Raw genomic sequence first — 12,593 nt, 5'->3', positions numbered from 1 at the left:
GGAAGTTTGATCCAAGTCTTTTCACGAACCGGTTGGTGCCGTCGATATCTCCACAGATTGGAGGGGAGTGTGTGACGTCACGTCCTGTTTCACATGCATCCGAGGGACCACACTCACATTGATGAATCACCCTGACTGCAGCACACATGGACATTCTCTCAGCTGCAAACTCTACTGGTGTGTGTGTGTGTGTGTGTGTGTGTGTGTGTGTGTGTGTGTGTGTGTGTGTGTGTGTGTGTGTGTGTGTGTGTGTGTGTGCGCGTCATTCTGTTTATTTGTCCGTCTATCTTATATAATGTTAGTCCACGTGTCTGTTGATCCATATATGTGTCTTTATCTATCTCCTGTATATACAGAACATCTGTGTCTATATGTGATTTTATACACACACACACGCACACACACGCGCACACACACACACACACACACACACACACACACACACACACACACACACACACACACACACACACACACACACACACACACACACGAGCAAATGCCACCCGTCGCTTCGCTGATGGTAATACGAAAGGGGGAGGGACAAAAATTGGGGGGGGAGGGGGAGAGAGGGGTGGTGGAGATAGGGTGGGGAAAATTAAGAGGTGGAGGGAGGGGGAGTGAGGAAGGGTTTGGAAAGGGGAAGAGAAGACAGTGTGAGGTGGGAGGAAGGGAAGGCATGTCCGGTGGAGCGTTAATTATAATTCATTATACCGTCTCAAAATGATTCTCCACAGAATAACAGTGAAGATGGAAACAAAATAATGTCTGAAATCCATTTTCTATCAGTCATATTATAAACACGGCCTGCAGACAAACTCGTGTCCGCACATGTCTGGAGACAAACCACTGTTCAGACATAAACAATGCCCAGACCCGTCTGGAGGCAAACACCGCCCAGACCAGTCCGGAGGCAAGCTGGCCAGAGACAAACACCGTACGGACAGGTCCGGAGACAAACCCTGCCCGGACACAAACACTGTCTGTATATGTGTCCAGAGAGAGAGAGAGGGGCGGGAGATGCGGGAGTAGGGTATTACACTGTGTTGGGAGGGAAGAGCAAGAATTGGACAGAGAGAGAGGGAGAGAAAGAGAAAAAAAGTCATTTTATAAATCACAAAATACAAAGATATATATCGTTGCGAATCTGGAAGCCAAGAGCACACAGACATTCAGGTTCCTATAAATTAGTTATCTCGGTAAGTATGTGTTCAATAGATAGCCCTTTCCCAAGTGTAACAGGTAATTAAATGTTCCTGCGCTGTGATTTATTATAATAGTCAGGTTTTCTTTGAGTTCATTTTTACACCACCGCCAGGGCCACTGACATTATCGCTGACCACACCGCATCGCCCTCGCCTGCAGTCGCTTCCTCCACCTGGCCAATCGTGGGGTTTGCCGCCCGTTTTGGCGAATGAGAGGAATGCGAGGACGCATGCGCAGAAGGTAGGTCGTCCGGTGTGAGGAAGGCGGAGCTCAGGGAGTGGCCACGCGGTGGCCCTCGACCAATTGAGATGAAGTGGTAGGCGGAGCCACAAAACGCCTCCACTTGAGACTCCGCCCAGAGGGATGGGAGCGCCCCGCCCACCGCGCGCCTGTCCAATGGCCAGCGGACAAGGAGTCGAACGATGTTTCTTGTCCAATGGGAGAGCGAGCGGGAAGGAGACAAGCGTTCAACTGAGCGGGAGGGGGGCGGATATAAGGGTCCTGAGCAGATTATCGAGGTAGGCTCTCTTGAAGTTGTTCTGGTACAGTTCTGTCCTCTCCTCCCGCTTCTTCGCTTCCCGGCTCATCACTTTGGCCTCTCCTGCAACCGGCCTCGTCCCCACTCCAGAGCCTACGTCTCATCCCTTTGCGCCTGGCTTGTACGGCGACACTAGCCCCAAGAGAAGGGGAAGTCCAGCCGCGGTACATGGCCAGGTAGCCTGCCGCCCCCTGGCTCTCACAACCGGACTGTTCTCCTCGGCTGGAGAGCCGCGATGAAGACCCAAGAGGGTCCATTTCTTTCTGAGTGTGTGTGTGTGTCCGTGGGCCCATCTGATAAGTATTGAACTGTTAAGTGCTTTTGCCTGTATATTATTTGCCTTGCTTGATATTCGGTATAGCTCTCCTCTTGCATGCTCCCTTAGTCCCCCATCGTTGGTAAATAAATATACCCAATTGTTTGAATGTACTCAGCTCGTCGTGTCATTTCTCCATTGACTGGGTGTGTCGTGCATGTGGGAAAGTGAGCAGTCATTGCCACTATAACGGAGTCACAGGATAATCGGGCCGGCGGAATTCGGCGATTATAAAACCACTCGGCATCGCACACGGAACGAGCTTGCTTTAGCAGCTCGCTTCCATACGAGTTCCGTCGAGGGTGACATACCCCGGTAGCTCGACCACGTGGGTACTTAGGTAAATTGAAGTTGGCAATCGACCCTACCCCACGTGGTTTACCCATTGGCGTATTTCGGTCCAAAATAACCAGGACCCGCTGACCTCGGACTTCTCTGGGCCGGCGATCTGTAATTACGGGCGATCGAGCCGAGGTGGCCCCACTGCTCCATCGAGGGTCGTACTCGTGGCGACGCGCCGGCGGAACCACAACAATATATATATATATATATATATATATATATATATATATATATATATATATATATATATATATATTGTTGCGGTGCCGCGGTCGGCCGGGAACCGACCGCTCTGAACGGAGCCGCAAGTCGAGTCAGCCCGACAGATCGCCCGGAATATAGATCGCCGCCCTGATAAGTCCGAGTCGACGGGTCCTTGTACAAGAACAAAAATCGCCAATGGGCAGATCACGTGGGGTAGGGTCGATTGCCAATCTTCAATGTACCTAAATACCCACGTGATCCAACTACCGGGGCATTCCACCCTCGACGGAACTCGTAAGGAACAAACCGCCGAGGCGATCCTGTCACGTGCACGATTCCGAGCGGAGTAATCGCCGAGAACCGTCGGTCCAAATGTCCCCCTTTTATGGCAAGCCAATGGCTTTCCAACTCCCAACACACGAAATGCTCAGTCAATGAAAGAATCGTCGCGACGAGCTGAAAACATTTAACAATTGGGGTATTTATTAATAATAATGGGGGACTAGGAAAGCACGTAAGAGCAGAACGACACTGACTTTACGAAATGCAATACAAACATTTACAGCACGCAAAGCACTTAACAATTTCCTACTTATTAGACGGGCCCACGGAAACACGTACGCACACAAACACCCAAGAAATGGTGGCTGAGGCCTTCACTAATGAGCTCGAGCTCGGAGGACAGGTGAGCTGAAACCCAGAGCCTATCTCGAACCTCTCCACCTCGTGTGGTCTTCAAGTTGTTCGAACCCGGGCTCCAGCGAGAGCGAGCTGGATCAAATTGCCACGAGCCGCGATCCTTCCCGAGCTCCCGTGAATCCTCCCCCACTTCTCAACACGTGCCGGTGAGACGAGGCGCCAATCCTTCCCGTCGATGCGTCGCTTCCCCGGGGAACCACCTCCAAGAAGAGGCCAAGTCGCACCAAGCCGGGAACCAAACGGAGAACAAAGTGCTCCACGAACCAAGAAGAAGAAGAAGCCACCATTCACAGCTCGAGCCGAGCAACCAGCTCAACTTTCTTCCAAAACAAAGCAGGTCTCCAAAAAGCCTATCGAGCCAAGCAGGACCCGAACCTCTGCTGAACAACTCTGCAGAAGCAAAAAGCTTCCGAAGGCCTCAACCCTAACCCAAGCCAAACAGGACCCGAAGGTCTGCTGAGCCACTACTCTCTGCCAAAGCAAAAAGCTTACTACTCAAGAACAAGAAAAGGATCTCATCCTTATCCTTCTCCGCCCCTCCCCCATAGCCGGCGTGACTCCTGCCCTCGTGATTCATCCCCCGCTCATCCACGGGTCGGAGGGAGTTGTTGACATCGTGAATCACAGGGGCAGGACTCTTCTTCCTCTTTGCAGAAGAGGAGGAGGGATGTCTCCTTTGTTCGCTCCCTAACTACTAAATCGATCCCCAGCGCATCTAATCGATTTCTGAACATTTAAACAATGGAAGTTGAGCTATCTCGGGAACAAGCACTTACTGACATAGCTGACTAAAGGAACCTGTATGTTGTATGCAATCGAATTCCAAATTCGTAACAAGATATATATAATTACACCAACCATTGGAGCATAAAAGCAATGAAACAAAGGAAGCTCAAGAAAAATACTAAAATACAATTCAACAAATAGGAAAAAAGGAGGAGAAAAAGAGAAGAAAAGAAATACAGAAAGAAGAAACGATTAACTTTATGGAGTACTCATAGAACACGACAAAAGTATTTTCAGTTGGTTCTCATGAACCTTACAAATTCCTTCCTGACACCAAGTATTGGTGACCTCATCAAGCGTTTTAGCATCTTGGGAGAAAAAAATTATTCAACTTTTATTCTCGCTCACACGAGAGCATGAAAGAAGAACATGACATTGCGTTGCCCGATCGGTTTTCCATTTAATTTTCCTTTCTTTCAGAGATATGTTGCCAATTTGGCAGTTACTCCGAGAAGCCTCATAAGCATATTTACCTTATAGGCCTGGCATGAACACCAAAAATAAAGGCACACAACGAAAACACAACATTAATTTTGTGTGATACAAAATGAAACCAATGAAATACAGGGAGCAATCTCACACAATGAATGAAGGCATGGAACACATCTTCCCTCCATATGCAAAACGTGCAGCACGTGGATGCAGGAGATAAATGATTAATTCGTGTCTTGGAATGAACTTTAAAGTGTATCAACCTCTACTGGAGATCATCGGATATTTTACTTATGAACTTGCAAAACAGAGCCCCCCCCCCCATGGAGGTTCAGAGGGGGTCCGGCAGACATCAGTGTCTTCCACCGGGTTACTCCCTTCAATGGCTCATCCTCTTTCAGTTACTTAACACAAGACTTGTACAATTTTTTACTGCTCGCCTTTTTAATGAGGTTTGACCCCATTCTAATGGGGGGGGGCAAGTTGTTGGGAATAAACTGCACACATAATCTAGGAAAAACCCACTCATTGTGCAATGCTTCATGCTCCTGGGTCCAAACTAATCCCAGTTGAAACCCGATTTGTATGACCTATCCCAAGACTTTTCCAATCACTCTTTTAGAGTGAGTTCCTGATAGGTCGGCTATTTCTTGAGCAGATTTCTACCCGCAACCTGAAACATGCCGGAGGTGCCATACTTTTATAACGCCAGCTGATTTAAAATTTTGGCAGAAGTCCCGACTTCTGGAAATACTGGGGAAAAGAAGATTATAAAACAAAGGTTCTTGTGCAAATATCTTCGTGACCTCGGTGTCCTGTTGGGGGCACACTGAAATGCTCTGCCAGGCATTCAACAGACTCTGATAAAAATCAGAGATAGAATTGAGCAGGATGTCTTGAACGGCAAGATCTTGAGTTTTGAGCGGCAAGAGGTCTCCTTCGGGGCTCCCTGCTGACATTCTCAAAGTTAAGTTCCGGTTGTTATTTGTCCCGTTTTAACTGTTTAATTTTCTCACCTACATGTTAATGTGTGTTCCTAGTTCGGTTTTGTTTCAAAAATCGTGCTATTTTGTGAGTATTTATGTCGACGTTCTTACCTGGTGTTTGAGGCCTAGTCCTAGGCTTGAGGCCTACCGGTTCCACTTGGTGTTCGATCGTTTTTTTTTGTTTGTTTGTTTGTTTTTTTCTCCCCATTACCTTCAATTTCTATCCTCCCCATTACCTTCAATTTTCATCCTCCCCACTTTCCAAACATCCCCCATTCTCCCAACTAATCTCTTTCTTATCTCAAAAAAAAAAAAAAAAAAAAAAAAAATATACCCAACAACAACAACAACACGCTCACCTTCTCCCGATTCTGCTACTTCTTCTTCCTCTTAACTTCCTCCTCGTCTTCCTCGATTTCTTTTTTTTCTTTACATTTCCATGACCTAATCTGTTGAACTCTCTCATACATTAATATTAACAACAAAAACGATCTTATGATGCTTCATCTTCCTCTCTCACACATGTGGTACTCTTTACTGTTTCACAATGCACTACTCTTCTGCTATTTCAACAGACTGCTTTCATTTCGACCTCTCCTTCATTCCTTGCCTAAAAAATCCAACTATTACAGCGCTTCTTCTCTCCATGCTCTGAATTCGCCTTCATTGCATCCATCAAGAATTGTGTTAAATCGCATCTCTGACCTAAAACTTTTAAAAACCACAGTTTGCCATGGATGCTCGCTTTCCATCAACCATTCTTTTTTCCAACTTCAGTGCCAACTCACCCCCCTCACCCCTCACTCTCACTCTCAAAGCAACCATCCCACTCTTCTCCCTCCAAGCCTCCCTCTCACCTCTTTCAAAAATTCCCCCTCACCTTTCTCCCACCTTTCATCCCCCTCACTCTTCCTTCTCTAAGTTGCCCCCCCTCTCATCCACCAACCTGCCTCCCTCCACTGCCCTCTCACCTCCATCTCTTCACTCCACCTCCTCAAATACTCAACTGCCATCTTCCTTGTCTCTTGTCCCCCCTCTCTCCCAGCACCACAGAGCCTTTTCTCCTCCTCATTCGGCCCCCTCCCCTCGCTATTCTGCAATACCCCACACTCCTTCAGCAACCCTCCTTACCTCCCCCCCTCGTCCCTCGTCCTACCCTCCCCCGCCCCCTCCACCTCCTGCACCCAAAGCCTCCTCCCCTACCTCTTCATTGAAAGTGTGGACCTCAAATATCCGGGGCCTTCGCTCAAACCTTTCAGATCTTTCCATGCAGGTTGCCACTGACAAACCAGACATTATCTGCCTAACAGAAACTTTCCTCTCCCAAAGGCCGTGTCTGACTCCCAAGTATCTCTCCTGGTTACTCCCTCTTACGGTATGACAGACCTGAGCCTCGTCCTGGTGGAGGTGTTGCTCTCTTCATCAAAGACTCTATTCCTCACTCTCCCTGCACTGCTCTCACTCCCCCACACCCCCAGGAATACCTCTGGCTTCGGCTTCCCCTCCACTCCCACCTCATGTTTATATGTGTACTGTACCGTCCACCGAACAGTGATGACTCCATCTACACCTCACTCTCCGAAAACATGGACCATCTTCTATCTTCTCATCCAAACTCTCTCTTCCTCTTATGTGGCGACTTCAATTGTCATCACGCCAGTTGGCTAGGTGTGGGTACCTCTCTCACCTGCCATGGGACACCAGCAAAGCTTTCTGTGACTCATTGGGACTGACTCAATCAGTCAACTTCCCGACCCGGATCTCAACCAATGGTACTCCATCTCTTCTGGATCTGATTTTGACAAATTTCCCTGACAATGTCTGCTGCTCTTCCTTCGCTCCAATTGGTTCTTCTGACCACGTCCTTGTTAAAGTGGACATCTCTCTGGCTGTTATCAGAGAACCACCTCACCGCCGTCGAGTCTGGCATTTCACTCAAGCCGACTGGCAGGGTCTCCGAGCAGCCATCAAACTTACAGACTGGTCTCCTATCACTACTTTCTCAAACATCAACTCATCCTGGGAATTCTTTCAAAGAAACTTGCTCTCCCTCATGCACAGATTTATCCCCTCTCGTGTTCAGTTGTCTTACCCTTCCTCCCGCCCTTGGTTTACTGAAGCTTGTGGCGAGGCAGTTGTCCTGAAACAACTTGCCTTTGCCTCATGGAAAGCAAACCCAACTGAGGAGCAATCTCAGTTCTTTCCACAAAGCTCGGAACAAGTGTGTATCTACCCTCAGGAGAGCCAGAAAACAACATCTTTCTCATCTCAAGTCTGAACTCTCAAACCTCTCTCCCTCCTCAAAATCCTGGTGGCGTTTAATCAAATCTGTTTCTGGTGTATGTTCCCCCTCCATCCCCTCCCTTACCTCAAATGGCCGCACTGCTGATTCCACACGTGATAAAGCTGAATGTCTAAACTCGGTGTTTGCAGCTAAATCTTGTGTCCCAAACCCATCACTATCTCTACCCACTTTACCCAGTCGCACCCAACTGTCCCTGGACTCTGTATCCTTTTCTCCTGACAAGGTGGAGAGCTTGCTTTCAAACCTCGAGTCAGATTCTGCAACCGGTCCAGACGGCATCAGCCCACGTGTCCTCAAAGCCTGCTCTTCTGCTCTTGCTCACCCTCTCTCTGTTCTATTCACCCTCTCATTTTCCCAAGGTCATCTGCCATCTGCTTGGAAATCTGCTAACATCACTGCCCTGCATAAAAAAGGTGCAAAAACAGATCCCTGTAACTATAGACCAATCAGCCTTCTCCCAATCATCAGCAAGGTTATGGAATCCATCATCGCTTCAGACATGAAATCCTTCCTCTTCTCCAATGGCTTGATTTCCAATCATCAATTTGGTTTCAGACCAGGTCACTCTACCCTAGATATGCTGCTACTGCTCTCCCATCAATGGATGGAGGTCCTCAATGCCAGACAGGAAATCCGAGCCGTATCCCTGGACATATCACGTGCTTTTGACACAGTCTGGCACCCTGCCCTACTCACCAAACTCTCTTCCCATGGTATTCAAGGCCATCTCCACTCATGGCTCGCAGACTTCCTCTCTGTCGCAGTCAACGTGTGGCCCTAAATGGAGTTCTTTCATCCCCTCTTCCTGTGCAGGCTGGAGTTCCTCAAGGTAGCGTTCTGGGCCCTGTTCTTTTTCTGGTTTTCATCAATGATCTCTCGGACTCTCTGGAAAATCCTCTATTTCTCTTTGCCGATGACTCCACCCTCTGCCGTACCATCTGTCATCCCTCAGACCGGCAAGCAGCAGCTTCTTCGCTCACTGCAGATCTGGATAAAATCACAAACTGGTCCAACACGTGGAACATGTCTTTCAATCCAGACAAATCTCACACTCTCACTATGTCTCTTCGAAAGGACCGTTTACAAAACCCCCCATCCACTTTCTCAACAATCCTCTGGAAGAAGTCTTTTCTTTCAAGCTTCTGGGTCTCACTATCTGCCATGACCTTTCCTGGGAAAGTCACATTTCCAACCTTGCCTCAAAAGCCAGTCGCCGACTGGGAATCCTCCGTCGTGCAAAGTCCTTCCTCGGCCCTCTTGAGCTCCTGACCACTTACAAAGCTTTTGTCCGTAGCCTGATGGAGTACTGCTCTCCCCTCTGGGCTGGTGCTCCTGCCTCCCACCTTTCTCGACTTCACGCTGTCGAAACCAGGGCTTTTAAGATCATTGGCATCTCCCGCAATGAAGCTGAGTCTTTGGGCCTCTCACTCAATCACCGCAGGTTGGTCGGTGGTCTTTCTGTCTTCTACCGACTCCTCTCCAGCCTTGCCCCCCTGCTCTCTCTGTGATTTGTCCCAACCACACTTCCACAGGTCGCTCAAGGTCCGCCATCAACCCTCTTCTGGTAAATCTACCAAAATCACGAATCACTGCTCATCTTCACTCTTTCATTCCTCTTTTGTCCCGCCTTTGGAATAAACTTCCTCACTCTATTCTTTCCCATTCTTCCCTCCAGGCTTTCAAAACAGCTGTTCACCACCACCTCTTATCTTCCCCCATCCAAATCCTCGATCTTTTCTACCCCCGATAATCCACCCAAGCCCACTTCCTTCAATTCTCCTGCTTTCCTCCCTGAAAGTCCCTTTAATGTCCATCTTCCACTCGCCATGTTCCCCGTCCCATCCCCATCCCTCTCCCTTCCACAGTTCACCTGTGTCTGTTCCCCAATGTTTTGTCCCTTCCACTCCCGCCCCTCTTGTCTCATGCCTCCTTGCTGTGAGTTGTGTGTTAGCTCTCATCCGAGGCGTGGCCAAGGTATACAAAAAAAAAAAAAAAAAAAAAAAAAAAAAAAAAAAAAAAAAAAAGATGTGTCCACACATTGAAGCAGGACCAGAAAACATTCACGGCCATATCCAAGCCCACCTGCTTGCTGCAGAATGTGAGTAGCCAGGAGATGGTTTGTTAATTGCTTTTCTGATAATTTTTGTGCAGAGCAGAGCCGAAAGGCCATTATCCGGCTCCTGATGTCGACCATCCCCTGGCCACCTTCGGCCAATGGACGGCATACAATGTTTGGTCATAACTAGTGATGGCCTCCCAAAAATAAGTCCTACAGTTGCCTTTGCACTTCCTTTAACAAGCTTTCCGGTGGTTACGGTCTGATGAACCTGTGCCATAAAAAAGAGGCAACTAAATTATTGATTACCAGGACCTGGTCTTGACACAAAAAGTGGGGCAGGGCTCTCTAACACTTACTCAATCTCTTTTTTTTTACACGTTCAGCAACACCATCAAAGGTTTTCTGGCCATAGTGTGGGGATCCCTGAAATACCCTGACATATTCAACACCTTCGTCCACCCATTTTAACTTTGCAGGAAGGTGTATTGGCAGGACTCGTGCCATTCCAGGTGAATTGCTTCTCACACAGGGAACCCATTGACCTTTGCTTTTTTCCCAGTTCCACTTCAGAGACGATGCTAAACAAAACAAATCTAAACACTTATCAAGAGCAACAATATCATTATTATCTTTAACAACCACTGATACATCATCAGCAATCCCTATCCCTATCCCTCTCTGTCTCGCTCTCTCCTACTCCTCAACCTTTGTTTAAGGGACTGTTCAGGACTGATGGTTTCATTTTGAATTTTCCAGATAGATAGCACGTGTTTTAAATGCTCTCACCTGGTTTTATATAGAACCCAGCGGTTAAAAATAAAATGTTGTTTGAGCACTTTTTATCACCCTTCCTTTCCACTAACACAACACCACCTTCCCTTTTCTTCACATAGCCTTCTGAAGATACATTTTTATCATAACGTGTTTGAAGGTGATGAAATAAATAAATTGATGATAGTTAAAACTTGGTATTAAAATGAAAATGTTAAACCTGAAATAAAATATACTCAAATATGATATGATTCCTTTAAAGTATTTATCCATTTGGAATCAACATAATTATATTGTTCCTTTGTATGGAAAAATCACCTGACAATTAAAGTTTGTATCAGGTTGAACTTTGCCAGTAAGTTGAATACAAGAAGAATTGCTTATTATTTTAAAAGCTATCCAAAGAAATTTTTATAAAAGACACAAACAAGTGAGAATGTGGATTTAAGAAGGTGTTCAGATGTATTCACGAAGCTCGAGTCGCTTCAAGATAATATATCTTCCAGTTTTGGGAGAAGCAGACTGACTTTTAACCTACATATGATGGAAACTTGTTTTTAATCGCCATTAAAGTTGCCATTTGATATCATTCTTGCATTCTGTGTGTTTTTTTGTATTCGGAGAGGATTAATATGTCTGGATTTGAAATATATGTTTCAACCATTCAAGCAGGTCATGCTGAGGCTGTCGAAGAAGACTGAAGATAAGCTTCGCCTCGAAGATGTCAAGACCAGACAAGCTGACGCCAGTGCCAGAGATGATAAAAAACTTTCATTGAAAACTATATAAATACTAAGATTCTCTATACTTATTTGAGAGATCTGGAATGAGTTTGTATGTTCAGAAAGTCCTATGCACGCATAATAAAATGTGTTTGTTTGTTGAATAAATGTTTTAATTGTACTGATGACTTCGAGAATTCTTCCACACTTCCTTTCCACTCACATTGCATTCCCTTCCCCACACCCTCACGCTGCCTCTGCCCCCCTCCTTCGCACTGCCTTCTCCCCCCTCGCATTGCCTACCCTTCCTTGTGCTGCCTCCACCCCCATCACGCTGCCCCCCCTAATGCTGCCTCTGTGGATGTGTTTTTGGCATAATGGGTTTGAGGATGATAAAACAAACAATAAAATGTAGATGATTAAAACTTGATATTAAAATAACAGTATTATACCTGAAATAGAAAATGCACTCAAATATGATATGATTTTTTGTGCTTACACATGTGTCTATTAACATAATTGGTTCACGAGCGCCAACCAGAGTGACCACTATATTCGTTATGTCTGTGTGTCTGTCTGTTGGGTCGCCGAAATAGGTGACCCTTATTGTCAGTCATTCTGTCTGTTTGTTTGGATGTTTGTTCGTTTGTCATCAGCATAATTCGTAGTAAACGTGGGCGGATTTTGACCAAACTCGGGTGGTAGGTACATCTTATGACCTTGTGCTTTGGAAATAGTGATGGTTGCTCGAGACGCTTTGGTTCCCTAGCAACAACCGAAAAACCTTCAAAATCGGTACCGTTCATGCGAAATCAATTCTGAAAGTAATTATCCCATGTAGAGTTTTGAAGTTTGGCAGGAATGATCGACAGGTGATGCACTATCATATATATTCAGGTTTTTGTGATATATGGAATACTTTACCCACAGCACCCCCCGAACAATTAGGGTATGCGCGAAAATTGAAAGCCCCCTATCGACCAGATGAGTTCATCGATACGAATGAAACTTTGCAGGTTCATGGTACTCAATGAGTACTACAACGTTGCCTCAGGACATATCGACCGATTTTGCTTCGGTCAGGGGTCAAAGGTCAATTAGTGCAAAAATCGATAATATGCGAGAGCTGGAAGTGCCATTGCGCCAAATGCTACTCCTCCGAGGGTTATGGTTGGATGTTCATGAAAATTCACACGAATCATCTGGAATACATTGTGCACCAACAAT

General features: G+C 46.5%; 1 long non-coding RNA gene across 1 annotated transcript in view; it reads left to right on the top strand.

The window, feature by feature from the left end:
- LOC147021226 (uncharacterized) overlaps window positions 1-11,530 on the top strand; it is a 46,792-nt gene extending 35,262 nt beyond the window's left edge. The window contains exon 3 of the long non-coding RNA XR_015061336.1: window positions 11,314-11,530. This is a non-coding gene — a long non-coding RNA (uncharacterized LOC147021226). The remainder of the gene's footprint in view (window positions 1-11,313) is intronic.
- The last annotated feature ends 1,063 nt before the right edge of the window (window positions 11,531-12,593 follow it).

This window comes from Eptatretus burgeri, chromosome 8 (assembly GCF_056783735.1).
Source record: "Eptatretus burgeri isolate ZD-2024b chromosome 8, Ebu_testis_v1, whole genome shotgun sequence".
Taxonomy (NCBI): Eukaryota; Metazoa; Chordata; class Myxini; order Myxiniformes; family Myxinidae; genus Eptatretus; species Eptatretus burgeri.
The sequence above is the reverse complement of the archived record's forward strand: the minus strand, read 5'-3'. Positions and strand labels throughout refer to the sequence as shown.